The sequence below is a fragment of the Bos indicus genome, chromosome X, assembly GCF_029378745.1.
Source record: "Bos indicus isolate NIAB-ARS_2022 breed Sahiwal x Tharparkar chromosome X, NIAB-ARS_B.indTharparkar_mat_pri_1.0, whole genome shotgun sequence".
NCBI classification, from domain to species: domain Eukaryota; kingdom Metazoa; phylum Chordata; class Mammalia; order Artiodactyla; family Bovidae; genus Bos; species Bos indicus.
Genome location: NC_091789.1, coordinates 15340891 through 15356886, shown reverse-complemented (window position 1 = coordinate 15356886; position 15996 = coordinate 15340891).

Here is a 15996-nt window from a genome sequence, read left to right as displayed (position 1 = left end):
TCTGCTCAGTTTATGTCTAGTTCTTTAGTGTATCTGCTAACAATACTATTCAAGAACATCTTTCAAAAGTATCACAAGCTGTTATGACCATTATCAGTTATAATAGCTATATTATATATGGCATGTCAACATTCAGTCCAAAGATACCATTGCCTCTGAACAGATTATTTTTCCTGCAATTAGGTGCTGTATACTAAGCTAGCGAAAACAATAAGAATTGGCTCCATGTATCAAGGCTCTATTTAGCAGAACTGTCTTGAAGGAAAATGAACAAAATGGATCTATGAGCACTTTGTAGGAAAGGAACAACGTGCGATACATAGAGTATTATAATACAAAATAATAACAGTCGTCAGATCTGACCTAAGGGAAACTGACCAGCAAAAGTAAAAGCAATTTCACAACCCTTATATAACCATCGTCTTCTTTTTTGTTGTTGTTGTTTTCTTTGGTTTCCATGGTGAACTGTATTTGCATGAAAGGCTTACCACTTGGATTAACTGCCCCCATTAGTCCAACTTCACCTCACTCTCCAAAAGCACCTTACCAATTTTCCATTTAACCAAATATCCAGATAAACTCAACTAAACAGCTAATTAGTTCAGAAAAAATGGTCAAAATAAACACTGACTTGACTATCTCAAGACAATTTGGAAGAAGTTGAACAGAAGTTGGCCTTTGAAATGATACTGTAGGTAATATGGCCAACTGTGCAAACTAGGAATGAGTTTCTTCTGGTACAATTGGCAACTTTAAGAAGAATAAGTTGGCAGTGCCCAAAGAAGGAAAACTGACAGAAATAAGTGCTGTTGGACGAGTGGAAATTTGATGCTCCTGATGATTATTTTTCTTTATTATATTTAAAATTGTAATATTTCATATTTATGAATCATAAACTAAATATATGAACTATAAATGATGCACACTATATATCTAGTATATAGTAGTTGTGCATTATTTATAGTTCATATATGTGTGTGTGTGTGTGTGTATATATATATATATATATATATATATTTCCTCTGGCTTTTTTGCTTTACCTAGTTGAATATGTGTTTTTCCCCTAATTTTGATATAAATTTAGACTAAGAGAAATGTTGCAAGGATAGTAAAAAAATTTCAGCTCCAAAATTCTCAGATTCCCTAAATTTTGACATTTTAATATATTTGTTTCCTCTCTCTCTCTTTCCCTGAACAATTTAAGAGTAAGTTGAAAATTTAATAGCCACATCACTCATAAGTGCACTTCCCTGACAGCTCAGTTGGTAAAGAATCCACCTGCAATGCAGGAGACCCTGGTTCGATTCCTGGGTCAGGAAGATCCACTAGAGACAGGAAAGGCTACCCACTCCAGTATTCTTGGGCTTCCCTTGTGAAGAATCCACCTGCGATGCGGAAGACCTGGGTTCGATCCCTGGGTTGGGAAGATCCCCTGGAGAAGGGAAAGGCTACCCACTCCAGTATTCTGTCCATGAAGCGGCAAAGAGTCAGACACGACTGAGCGACTTTAACTTTTCACTGTTAAATATTTAAGTGTGTATTTCTTAACAACAAGGAGTATTGATTATTTTTTAAAATATACCCTAAAATATTACTCAACCTTTTAAAAGTTCCTTTTGTAATCACAAATTTGTTTTCATAGTAGAAAATAAAAGGATGAAGAAAAAAGAACATCCCCAATAATTCTCTGCAACATAAAGAAATGACCAGCATGAACATTTTGTCTGGTCTTGAGGTGTTTTCTATGTAACTTCTATGGCCTGCCACTCATGCTGTGTTCAGTTGCTTCAGTCATGTCTGACTCTTTGTGATCCTGTAGACTAGCCCTCCAGGCTCCTCTGTCCATGGGATTTCCCAGACAAGAATACTGGACTGGGTTGCTATTTCCTTCTCCAGGGGATCTTCCCAACCTAGGGATAGAACCCACATCTCTTATGTCTCCTGCATTGGCAGGCGGATTCTTTACCCACTGAGTCATATCACTCATATTATAAGTTAAAAAATCATAATATTTCTCAAATGCTTTATAAAAGTTATTCTTAAAAATCCAGTACATTGACCCTCATCTTTTTCGGAGAAACAATATTGACATTTCTTAGCTTAGGCTGAAAATTCCAGGCAGTTTTGCCTCTCTTTCTCCCCCAAACAGTTTGCAGATTCATTGGTTCTTATCTTCACAATATCTCTCTTCTTTCCTCTTTCAGTTTTCATTCACCTATTTATTCAAAATTTCTAACTACTTTCTATGCAAATTTGGGACCTAGATTCAAATTGAAGTTCCCCCTCTGACTAACTTCAGTTCAGTCAGTCAGTTCAGTCGCTCAGTCGTGTCCGACTCTTTGCGACTCCATGAATCGCAGCACACCAGGCCTCCCTGTCCATCACCAACTCCCGGAGTTCACTCAGACTCACGTCCATCAAGTCAGTGATGCCATCCAACCATCTCATCCTCAGTCGTCCCCTTCTCCTCCTGCCCTCAATCCCTCCCAGCTTGTGTGATCTTAAAAACAGGTTGCTTAGCCTCTCTGGGCCTCACTTTACCCGTGTGTGAAACAGGGATACTAATACTGATACACAGTAGTCCCCTCTTATCCGTGGTTTTGCTTTCTTCCATTTCCATTACCCAAGGTCAACTGTGGTCCAAAAATATTAAATGGATAACTCCAGAGATAAACAATTCATAAGTTTTAAATTACATACCATTCTGAAGTAGTGTGGTGACTCTCAGGCTGTCTAAACCCGTCCCACCCAGGATCCCCAAGCATCGACATCGTCTGCTCCTAACAACCAACCATTGATATCATCATAGCCGGATGATCCATGATCTCCTTCATGGATCAGGAGATGATCCTCCTTCTGAGAAACATCACACTGCCTCCATCATTCACCTCACTCCATCTCATCACGTAGGCATTTTATCACAATAAGGTATTTTTGAGAGAGAGAGAGAGAGCACATTCACACAACTTTTATTACAGTTGTTGTTTAGTCGCTAAATTGTGTTCAACTCTTTGCAACCCCATGGACTATAGCCTGCCAGGATCCTCTGTCCATAGGATTTCCCAGGCAAAAATATCGGAGGGGGTTGCCATTTCCTTCTCCAGGGGATCTTTCTGACCCGGGGAGTGAACCCCCATCTCCTGCATTGGCAGGTGGATTCTTTAGCACTGAGCCACCAGAGAAGCCTTTTATTACAGTATACTGTTATAATTATTTATTTTATTAGTAGTTGTTATTAATCTCTTACTATGTCTAATATATAAATTAAACTTTATCATAGGTATGTACAGAGAAGGCAATGGCACCCCACTCCAGTACTCTTGCCTGGAGAATCCCATGGATAGAGGAGCCTGGTGGGCTGCAGTCCATGGGGTCGCTAGGAGTCAGACACGACTGAGCGACTTCACTTTCATTTTTCACTTTTCACTTTCAAGCATTGGAGAAGGAAATGGCAACCCACTCCAGTATTCTTGCCTGGAGAATCCCAGGGACGGGGGAGCCTGTTGGGCTGCTGTCTATGGTGTCACACGGAGTCAGACACAACTGAAGCGACTTGGCAGCAGCAGCAGCAGCAGCATAGGTATGTATGTATAAGGAAAAAAACATAGTATATATAGGATTTGGTACTCTTAGTGGTTTCAGGCCTCCACCAGGGGTCTTGGAAGGTACCTGGCTCCCAGTCAGCATTCCACAAATGTTGTTGCTGCTGCTACTGTCCCTATTGCTGCCACAGGAGTGTTGTCAAGGTAAATGTGACAATGTATAGAAAGTGCTTAACTTGGTGCCCCACAAATAGTAAGCATGTGATAAACAGAAACTACTATTAGCACTATGTCTGTGTTAAGCACAAGAGGTACACAGATGAGTAAGTCACCCTCTCTCCTCTTGGAGAACTAACCATCCAGTATTTACAGCCACCAGATTAATCCAACCGTATTTCAGAGTTCAGTTCAAGTGTGGCCTTATCCACAAGGCTTTCACTGATCCCTTCAGCTAGAAAGAATATTAAAAATATTGCCTTTTACTAAAATCTTCATGACCTTTTTTCCTGCACTTTTCTTATCAAATTTTAGCACATTCTTCTTTTATTTTTACTTGTTTACACATCTTTGTTCTACTTCTAGACTTTTAGTTACTAGAAGGGCAGTGAATGTGTTTTATTAATCTTTTAGCTGCCAGAGTATACGCAAAGGGTTTTGTATTCTTTTGTCCTTCCCTCTATCTTTCACTCATCTTATTCCACTAAATATGTGAGTGCTCCTTGTTCATAGTGGACATTCAATAAAGGTTGGTTAAGTAAATAAGCAATGGGGTTAACCATTTGAAATTCAAGAAAGTGCACGTTATTTTCAAAAAGTATAAAATTTAAACTACTTCTTGAGATCATAAGAACGAACTTCCACTTCATTTTGAGTTTGTGCTAAGTTCCACTTGGTAACTTTTTGGAGCCATCTTACAGCTATTTCAAGTGGGATTCTTTCATGGTGTACATATTTTTTAAATATTGTCATGCTGTGCCCAGGATAGTCACAGAACTTCCACAGCAAGTGCTCCTTGTTGAAATACAAAGTTATTAATAATGACAAGTCATTTGGATACTTTAATTAGTGTCTAGCACTATTTCCATTAGTTAATATATATTTTTAACATCATAATGCCCAATGACAATTGTACTGTCAACTTCCCTGGCACTGCAATTTCCCCAGTGGATTATGCCATCCTAAGTTTCCGGAGATCTTGTTAAAAATATTAAGAAAATATCATCTGTAGGTAAAGGTCACACAGTTAATCAAAAATATTTTTAATGCCAGTTGGCCAAACCTTTTCCTCTACTTCTTTTTAAACATGTATAAGGTTTTTGATGATCTTTCGCCTACAATCCTACCCTTTCTCTTCCCTTTGTTCACTTGGTTCTGAAGAAAGGGGTGCAGGGAAAGGAGATTAGACAGGGCCATACAAAAAAATCTCTTTAGTTATCCACCCGCTAACCAACCCTAGCCACTGACTTCCACAAATTCAATTGTCACAGCTTGCAGAAAAGTCAGTTCTGTATCCTTAGTAACTTAAAGTTGTGAAAATTGCTTCTTTTATTGAAGCATTAGAAAGTTTGTTTATCCATATACTTAGTAAAAATATTCACTGATTAATATGTGGAAATTTTTCTGTTTTGTTCGCTCATGTATCCTCAAAACTAGAAAGCAAAGTATATGTGCAATACCCCATTTGCCTAAGATCTCACAGTACCTAAACACTATGAGCTCTAAAGACTATTTTTTAAGCTGCTTTGAATGAAGAGGTATGAAACAGCTGTTATAGTTTTTAGTGGGTGAATCTGATCAAGTGTTTTACTAGTTTCCAATAGTAATTTTCAGTATTTCTGAGAATTGACATGAAAATCAGATGAAATCATCTTTTGCATTTGAATTTACTGCACTTAATCTTTATTTTTTTTACCCCTACACAACATCTTCTCTAAACTGTCCTCCTCCAAACCCATTCAAAGTTATCTACTTGGACACATTAGAGACTGAGATAGACACTGATTTTTAAATTACCTGATCTCTGAAAGTGCCAATATTTTCATATATGGGTATTTAATATGCATAACTGTAATTGTAAACTACCCTGTCTCTGATTTTTTTTTGTTTGTTTTCTTTTGAAACAGAAACCTGAACTACTAGGAGACTGAATTAGAGGGACAGGTGGACTGTCAGCTCAAAAAGTGGCCTCTGAGCCTTGTCCCTGAGGATCTGTGCCCAGGATAGCATAACTAAAGTCAGAAGGTCATTTTCTGCTTGGTTAGAAGCCCTCCCCTTGGACCTAGACCATAACCTGGCCTTTCAATTTATCACAAGGAAGAAATTTTACTAAAATTTACACATGGCCCCTAATGATCTGGCTCCTGTCCACGTCCCTAGCCTCATTTTCAGACACTGTCCACACACCTTGTTCTGCCATACTTTGCACTTCTTTGCCCTTCTATTCCCAAAAAAGGAAATCATAAGGTGGAAAGTCAGGGACACATTGGGTGTGTGAAGCAGATGTTTTGAAGTAGGAAGCCTCATAAGTGCCCTCACCATGCCTGATGATGGCAATGCTTCAGTCCGGAGGGCTCAGATGAAGAACTTCCTAAGTGCTGCTAAGCAGAATTAACTGTTTTCTCCTCTACAGTCCCATAATGTTTTATCTGACATCTGTCTTTCCCATGCTCTACATTATACTTAGCTGTGAATATGGTTATATCTCCCATTAGGTCATAATCTTGAAGGCAGAGTTTATCCTTATTTTCTCATCTCTTTCATCCCTTTCTACACTACTTTGGATATAATCAAGCTGCATATTTTTTAAATGTTTAAAAAGAAAAATGATGCTATGGGACCTGAGAAGATATCCATTTGAGTCTTATTTAAGTTTTCCCTTCCCCATCACTGTCCTGTCTCTACCGCTGCCATCATCACCAAGCTAAATCCAAGATACCACTGTAAAGAGATATTAAAAAAAAAAAAAAAACATGATTAGGCTGAGGGTAACAAAGAGTTCTATATTCAGATTTAACTTACAGTTATTGAATACTCATTTGACTGATGAAGAGACAGAGACTCAAATAACTTTTAGTAGCTTGCCAAATGTCACACAATTACATAGCTAATAAGTGGCTCTGCCAGGGCTGAAATTCAAGCCCCCGACATAAAGTCAAAATTCCTTTCCACAAACACTGAAATGTTTAGATGAACTTCTCTCACTCTCTACTTTATAATTCTAATGTACCTAGTTGTTTAATCAGCAACATATTCTGTGTACCCTCAGTCAGGAAGAAGCTGAATATTTTGAACACATGAGGCTCATTTTAATGTACATTTTTATTTCCATGTTTGTGTTTTTGTGCCTTTATATGTTTTTTTGTGTGTCTGTATATTTATGTATTCAGGTATTTAGTGTACTGATGTCTTTATATGTGTGCTTAATTTTTATTTATGCATTTATCTATTTCTTCATCTTACCTGTAGGGCTATGAAACTCTCTCAATGGTATTAGAGGAGAGCACATCCATTAATTATACCTTAATTTCCTATAGTTATCTGAGCATATCATAGATTAAAATAGGTATTGGATTTTGATTAAAAGATCCCAGCTCTTGAGCTTCTGGGGAACAGGAGAGAGCAGCTGTGTACAGAACCAAATTGCTGAGCTTTGGAAACACCTTGAAGCCAAAAGAAGCTTTAGCTACAAAAGCAGGAGAAAAAGAGAGCAAACACTACTCAAGCTTAAAAGAGAATGAAGAAAATGATGAAGACAAGCTTAGGAGAGCAAGCAAGAAGCACTGTGATGCTGCAGAGGAACAAGGGACCTCAGAGGTTTTAAGAGATATAGCTGGCCTGGAGAAGCGGTAGACAGAACCCAAAGAAAGGGCCAATATGAGGGAGATGTTGTTTTCCACCTTGAAGGTGATCCAGGACCATGTGGTGATGTATGGCAAAACCAATACAATATTGTAAAGTAATTAACCTCCAATTAAAATAAATAAAATTATATTTAAAAAAATAAATGCAGAGGATCAGATTTCCCTGAAATGAAATAAATAAATAAATAAATAGCACACAGGAAAAGCTCATCAAAGATCACAAGACTGAAAGAAACCCTGAGAGAGGAAAATTATTGAATAAATACCATGGAAGAGAGAGAATCAGTACAAATGAAGAGCAAACTGAGCTTCAGTCTCAAAAGAAAAAAAATTTTAAGCAAACAGCCCCTCACATTAGAAGAAAAGGTGATGGATTTTGAAAACACATCAGGGAGTTATAATATTTGTGTGCTTGACATCTCTGAAGGTGAGGAAAATGAGAGTAACCTTGAAACTGTTAACAAAATTATTGAAAATAAATTTTCCAGAGCTAAACATAGACCTCAACTTACACACAGAATAAACAGGTCCCAACTCAAATATACTTCTCAAACTAAAAATCCAAGTCACATAATTGTACAGTTCTTTTTTTCCGTTTTGTTTTTGTTTATTTTTTTAATTTAAATGTATTTATTTTAATTGGAGGCTAATTACTTTACAATATTGTATTGGTTTCGCCATACATCAACATGAATCTGCCACGGGTGTACACGTGTTCCCCATCCTGAACCCTCCTCCCTCCTCCCTCCCCATACCATCCCTCTGGGTCATCCCAGTGCACCAGCCCCGAGCATCCTGTATCGTGCATCGAACTGGACTGGCGATTCGTTTCTTATATGATATTATACATGTTTCAATGCCATTCTCCCAAATCATCCCACCCTCTCCCTCTCCCACAGAGTCCAAAAGACTGTTCTATACATCTGTGTCTTTTTTGCTGTCTCTCATACAGGGTTATCGTTACCATCTTTCTAAATTCCATATTTATGTGTTAGTATACTTGTACAGTTCTTGAATTTGAGAGGAAAAGCTGCTCAGCTGCTCAGAAAAAAGGAGAACTGATTTTCAACAAATATAGGTTTAACACCTAACTATGCCTTAGTTACAGTGCAAGAAAAACAGAGTTGGAACCAAGATCTACTATCAGCTGAAGTCTTTGGGCCTGAAGCCTCCAGTGAACCATCCAGCCAAGCTATCTTTCGTATTTGAAGATGAGAGAAAAATCTTTGATAATCAAGAGGACTTCAAGGCATTTGTCAGCAATATTCCAAAACTCCTGGCTTTACTGCAGACAGCTGCAGCCCAGGGAGAGGGTGCTTCTGGAGATAAGTGACTAAATTGATATACAAAGCTGTTTCTTAAAAAAATGCAGATCTTAGTTTTATGATTAATTGCGTTTTTGCCAAGGGAGTTAGGGGAAATGATGTACAAATGTAATGTTGACATTTATTACTAAGAGTGTGTATGTACAACTATATCTGTATCTATCTCTATTCTGCATGAGAAAGAGAGAAGAAAAAGTTAAAAAAAATGGAAAGGATGGAGGAGAGATACATAGGAGAGAGGATATGAACATAGCAAGATTATTAGTGATGAGTGGGATAGGGAGATATTGGAATATGATAGATAAAATAAGAAAAAATAATTTTGTTGTGAATGTTAAAAGTAATAACCTATACAAAATTAACAGACTTGTTCAGAGAAAGAACGTTTTCCACTACCCTCTGTCAAGGGTACTTGGATATTTTAGAAAATTTGACCATATCTTAGAGCACGAAATAAATAAAACTCAGAGATGCATGTACATTGAAATGATTGCCTATAAACTGACATTTTAAGAAACAGATTGTAAACAGTGGGTGATGTTGAAGTGATGTGTTTTTAAACTGCTAATTTGTATTGCTCTTGCAGTTGAGATGTCTCCATTTAACTTTAATTATATAATTAGTTAATCATACAATAAAGGGAGCTAAAACAACCCATTTGTTGAATTCTTTACTTTCCTTTGGACAACTGATTAAAAGTTTCCGACTGACATTTCCTCCCTTTTTCTCCTCAAACTCCAACCCACCCCCCACCTCAAATCCCTACAATTTAGACACACTGGAGGCAAGTCAGACTCCGAAGCAGAAAAACAAACTTTGCTGGCACTGGCACGTTAAAGCATCCTGCCTGTGTCAGACCTAAACTGCTCATTGAAGCCACGCTGCCTGCCCACCAAGGCAGTGGGACTGAGCCCACCTCCTTCCTTCTGGGGCCATCAACTTCATCCAGTATATGAAAAGCAGACAATGAGACACTTTGCAGGCCACTCTCAGAGGTTCCCTTCATTTTATAAGTCTATACCAGAACCCTCACCCCCATGTACACAGATGCACACAATGTACAAGCACATACATAGGTTTTCTTCTCATTGTTTCTTATATAAACAAAAGGCATCTTGTGATGCTAAGAGAATTATTATATGGGGACAGTGGGGCAATAGTTTATCTTTCTGGTAAATAGTATATAGGTCAAACAGAACCTTATGGTACTGCTAGATGAGAACACCACAAAACATCTTTTTTTCTCTCCACCCATTAACCTTAAGTTATATTCACCTAGGCAATCACACTTGATTTGCTTTATGACAGGCATTTAGAAGCCTGATCACGCAGGTCTCCATGCCTTATGGCTCACCATGAATCTTTTGATTAAAGAAGTTTCAGTTCTGGTTCATCACTTGCATTTGATTTATTCCTTTTTGTGAATCTTCCTTCACAGTCCTAAATGCCCCAAACTGTGCCCTTAGTAACTGAAATCCTGGACAAAGGATATGCTGAAACTCAAGCTCCATGGGTGGGCCCCAGCTTCTCTTTCTACCTCTCAGAGAAGTTATTCCCCACCTCCAAAGCTCCGCCCCCACACCCCAGGTCTTGCTGTTGGAACCTAATTGGTCCAGTTGGGCTTTCTCACTGTCCCAGAGCACCATTTGCCTAGTACTGCCTCCCTTCCTTACTTGTCTACTCCATATACCCATTCTACCATGAAATTGGAGTGTGGCTTAGACTTATTGGGAAGTGGTATGTGTTAGTCACTCACTCATGTCTGACTCTTTGCAACCCCATGGACTAGCCTGCCAGGCTCCTCTGTCCATGGAATTCTCCAGGCAAGAATACTAGAATGGGTTGCCATTTCCTTCTCCAGGGGCTCTTCCTGACCTAGGGATAGAAGCCGGGTCTCCTGCATTGCAGGAGGATGCTTTACCGTCTGAGCTACTATTGGGAAGTGGGAAGTGGGAAGGGTGCTAAAACATATTGGCACCTCTTGAATGCACCAAATACTCTAGAAATCTGACCCGCCCCCAAGGTGGCTTTCCACAGCAGTAAAGTAGGGGGGACAAGGAATGCTTTATAATGATCATAATCCTCTTGAGAGTATGAAAATCACCAAGATTCTTGGTAGTTCCTGTTTACCACTGAAAATCACTGTCCTAAAATTTAAAACTGGAAGTGGTTTGTTAGTGGATATTTAACAAATGGCTTTCTGAGGGGGGAAAAAAGCCCTCATTTGTAGCATTTGCCTGTTCGTTGGTGTAAATTCTCTGGCCATGGCCAATTTTAAGCCATGATATTACTAAACCCTGGGTTAAGATGAGATGCACACATTCAGTTAACTGTAGCTGGTGCCAGCACATCACTGGGAGGAAGCCAGTGCTCCTTTGCCCTGGGCTTCCCCTGGTTGGACTACTATAACACAAATTTAGCTTAAAAAAAATTTCATTCAGTTCAGTTCAGTTCAGTAGCTCAGTGGTGTCTGACTCTTAGCCACCTCATGAACCGCAGCACGCCAGGCCTTCCTGTCCATCACCAACTCCCGGAGTCCACCCAAACCCATGTTCATTGAGTCCGTGATGCCATCCAACCATCTCATCCTCTGTTGTCCCCTTCTCCTCCTGCCCTCAATCTTTCCCAGCATCAGGGTCTTCTCAAATGAGTCAGCTCCTCGCATCAGGTGGCCAAAGTATTGGAGTTTCAGCCTAAACATCAGTCCCACCAAAAAATTTCATTCAATTCAGTTCAGTCATTCAGTCATGTCCAACTCTTTGCGACCCCATGAATCGCAGCATGCCAGGCCTCCCTGTCCATCACCAACTGCCGGAGTTCACTCAGACTCACGTCCATCGGGTCAGTGATGCCATCCAGCCATCTCATCCTCTGTCGTCCCCTTCTCCTCCTGCCCCCAATCCCTCCAAGCATCACAGTCTTTTCCAATGAGTCAACTCTTCGCATGAGGTGGCCAAAGGACTGCATTTTCAGCTTTAGCATCATTCCTTCCAAAGAAATCCCAGGGCTGATCTCCTTCAGAATGGGCTGGTTGGATCTCCTTGCAGTCCAAGGGACTCTCAGGAGTCTTCTCCAACACCACAGTTCAAAAGCATCAATTCTTCGGCACTCAGCTTTCTTCACAGTCCAACTCTCGCATCCATACATGACCACTGGAAAAACCATAGCCTTGACTAGACGAACCTTTGTTGGCAAAGTAATGTCTCTGCTTTTGAATATGCTATCTAGGTTGGTCATAACTTTTCTTTCAAGGAGTAAGCATCTTTTAATTTCATGGCTGCAGTCACCATCTACAGTGATTTTGGAGCCCCCAAAAATAAAGTCTAACACTGTTTCCACTGTTTCCCCATCTATTTCCCATGAAGTAATGGGACCAGATGCAATGATCTTCGTTTTCTGAATGTTGAGTTTTAAGCCAACTTTTTCACTCTCCTCTTTCACCTTCATCAAGAGGCTTTTTAGTTCCTCTTCACTTTCTGCCCTAAGGGTGGTGTCATCTGCATATCTGAGGTTACTGATATTTCTCCCAGCAATCTTGATTCCAGCTTGTGCTTCTTCCAGCCCAGCATTTCTCATGATGTACTCTGCATATAAGTTAAATAAGCAGGGTGACAATATACAGCCTTGACGTACTCCGTTTCCTATTTGGAACCAGTCTGTTGTTCCGTGTCCAGTTCTAACTGTTGCTTCCTGACCTGCATACAGGTTTCTCAAGAGGCAGGTCAGGTGGTCTGGTATTCCCATCTCTTTCAGAATTTTCCACAGTTTATTGTGATCCACACAGTCAAAGGCTTTGGCATAGTCAATAAAGCAGAAATAGATGTTTTTCTGAAACTCTGTTGCTTCTTTGATGATCCAGCTGCTGCTGCTGTTATGTTGCTTCAGTCGTGTCCGACTCTGTGCGACCCCATAGACGGCAGCCCACCAGGCTCCCCCGTCCCTGGGATTCTCCAGGCAAGAACATTAGAGTGGATTGCCATTTCCTTCTCCACGATGATCCAGCAGATGTTGGCAATTTGGTCTCTGGTTTCTCTGCCTTTTCTAAAACCAGCTTGAACAACTGGAAGTTCACGGCTCTGAGAAAGGCTCCCCAGACCACCCTGTGCATATATATGGCATTGGTGTTTCACTTCCTTTAAGCTCCACCTTCTTGAAGCTTTTCTAGCACTCCTCTGGTCCCAAATACAGTTTTGTAAAACAGCTGCTCTTTTCTTCTCTCTACGTTGAGAGTCTTTGGACCTTACAAATCAATTAGTCCCACCTCTACACTCTATCATACTCCCTACTTCATATGTACTCAATGAAACCTTGTGTTTAACAGTTGTTTCATAAATCAAAAGGGGTAATTCTGAAGCTTTTGCACGAGGAACCCTTTTCTAGTCCCCCAGACTCAAGGTGTCAAAGTGCAAAGGGGTACAGCTCAGGAATATTTTCTGGTATCAGCACCTCCCAGGACAGTGACAGTGAGAGCTCTCATACCACCCCACCTCCTGTACATCCCACCAGTTTAAGGGAATGGAGAATTAGAGGGGGCCCAGCCATTAGGAATAAGACTGACCACTCTCAAAACATTCCTGAGAGAGGAGTTATTTAATATCAGCCAACTATAGAGTAATCAACAAGGAGAGAAACTCAGACTTCTTGAAGTGTGTGTGTGTGTGTGTGTGTAGGGAAGGCCAATGTCAAGAGCTAATGTCAAGAACTCTACCTATTGGTCTTTACCACCAGCTTTATAAATATTGGGCCACTCAAGTTTCCTCTGGGGAGCTTGGCCAGAGAATGTATCTCCTTCTACAGGCAGGCTACAAGGTCCAAGAACCACAGAGGTAGCCTAGAGATGGAGCCTCTAATATCTCAATTGCCAAACATAGTTTGAATGAGGGGCTTCTATGAAGCCTGAATAGTAAGTTCCGTCAAGACTCGACAGTGACCTGGAGCAAAAAATAAAAAGAAGAAGGATGAGTAGTATTCTTACCTACACAGTCCCAGAACATTTTACAGGCTTCCATGGTGTTAGTGGGGAATCTGGACTCTAGATTCAGGTTCTTTGTCCAAGAGTACAAGCTTCAGCCTAAGGACTTGCAGAGAGCAGGAAAATGTTATCACTGCTTTCTTTACTACATTATTAACAAAGCATTTGATTGGTGCTTCTCTGTTTCACTTCCCTGGTGGCTCAGATGGTAAGGAATCTGCTTGCAATGCAAGAGTCCTGGGTTGGGAAGATCCCCTGGAGAGGGAAATGGCTGTCCATTTCAATATTGTTGCCTGGAGAATTCCATGGACAGAGGACCCTGGTGGGTTACAGCTCATGGGGCCGCAAAGAGTTGGACATGATGGAGTGCCTAGCACTTTCACTTCAAGTACATTCACATCTGTTTTTTAAATTAAAATTTTTTTATTGAAATATGTAGTTGATTTAAAATGTGTTAATTTCAGGTGTACAACACAGTGATTAAATGAGATATATATTTACATATATAAAAGATTCTTTTATGAATATATTACAACATATTGAGTATAGTTCCCTGTAGTATACAGTAGGTCCATGCTTTTTACCTATTTTATATATACTAGTGTGTATATATTAACTCCAACTTCCTTATTTACCCCTCCCCCACCCCTTTCCTCTTTGGTAACCATAAGTTTATTTTCTGTGTCTGTGGGTCTATTTCTGTTTTGTAAATAAGTACCTTTGTATCTTTTTCTAATTCCATATATAAGCAATATCACATATTTGTTTTTCTCTGTCTGACTTATTTTACTTGGCATGATAATCTCTAGGTCCATTCATGTTGCTACAAATGGCATTATTTCATTCTCTTTTATGGTTAAGTAACATTCCATTGTCTATATATACCATATCTTCATTATCCATCCATCTGTTGATGGACATTTAGGTTGCTTCCACGTCTTGGCTATTATAAATAGTGCTACAATGAACATTGGGGTGCTTGTCTCTTTTTGAATTAAAATTTCCTACAGATATGTGCCCAGGAGTGGGCTTGCAGGATCATATGTCAACTCTATTTTAAATTAAAAAAAAATTTTTTTTTACTTTCATCATTCCAAGCTTCCAAAGCAGAGGTAGCATTGTAGTGTTTAAGAAAATTTTGCAATATATACAAATATTGAATCATTATGTTGTACACCTGAAACTAATATAATGTTGTTTATCAGTTATGTGTGCATGCTAAGTCGTGTCAGTCATGTCTGACTCTTTGTGACCTTATGGACTGTAGCCTGACAGGCTCCACTGTCCATGGATTCTCCAGGCAAGAATACTGGAGTGGGTTGCCATGCCAGGGGATCTTTCTGACCCAGGTGTCAAGCCTGTATCTCTTGGGCCTCCTGCATTAACAGGTGGGGTCTTTACCACTAGTGCCACCTGGGAAACCCTTATCAATTATACCTCATTTTTATAAAAGAATGAAGGAACTGAGAAGTTGTTTGGTTACTTTGCATAAAAGGATTTTGAGTTATTTTCTAAATAAGACCCCTTTTAATAGATACATTAAAATCAATAAAGTAAGTAATTTTAAAAAATGGAGAAGGAAATGGCAACCTACTCCAGTATCCTTGCCTGGAGAATCCCCATGGATGGAGGAGCCTGGCGGGCTGCAGTCCATGGGGTCGCAAAAGAGTCGGACATGACTGAGCGACTCAACAACAACAACAAAAAAAAACATGGGACGATGGAACTGTATTTACAGACTACCTGGATGTGAATCCCAGCTCTTCCACTTGCTGGCTGTGTTGGCCTTGGGCAATTTGTTAATGGATCTGTGTTTCAGCTTCTTTATCTGTAAAATGGGACTGATACCGATAACTATTCCCTAGTGTTGAGACTGAGATAAAATGAGTTCATATTTATAAAGCACTTAGTAGATACATTCACAGTGATTTCTTTCTCCTTTTTTGAATGTGCTGAGACATTGTTACTGCACGGGCTTTTCTCTAGTTGCATTGAGGAGGGCTACTCTCCTGTTGCAATGAACATGCTTCTGTTGTCGTGGCACATGGGCTCTAGGGCACACAGGCTTCAGCAGTTGTGGCATGAGGGCTCAGTGGTTGCGGCTCCCAGGCTCTAGAGGACAGGCTCAATCATTGTGGTACAGGAGCTCAATAGCTCCATAGCATGTGGGATTTTCCCAGATCAAGGATGGAATCTGTGTCTTCTGTGTCTCAGCATTGGCAGGCTGATTCTTTATCACTGAGCGACCAGGGAAACCATATCATAGTGATTTCTATACAAATCTTTTTTTTTTTTTT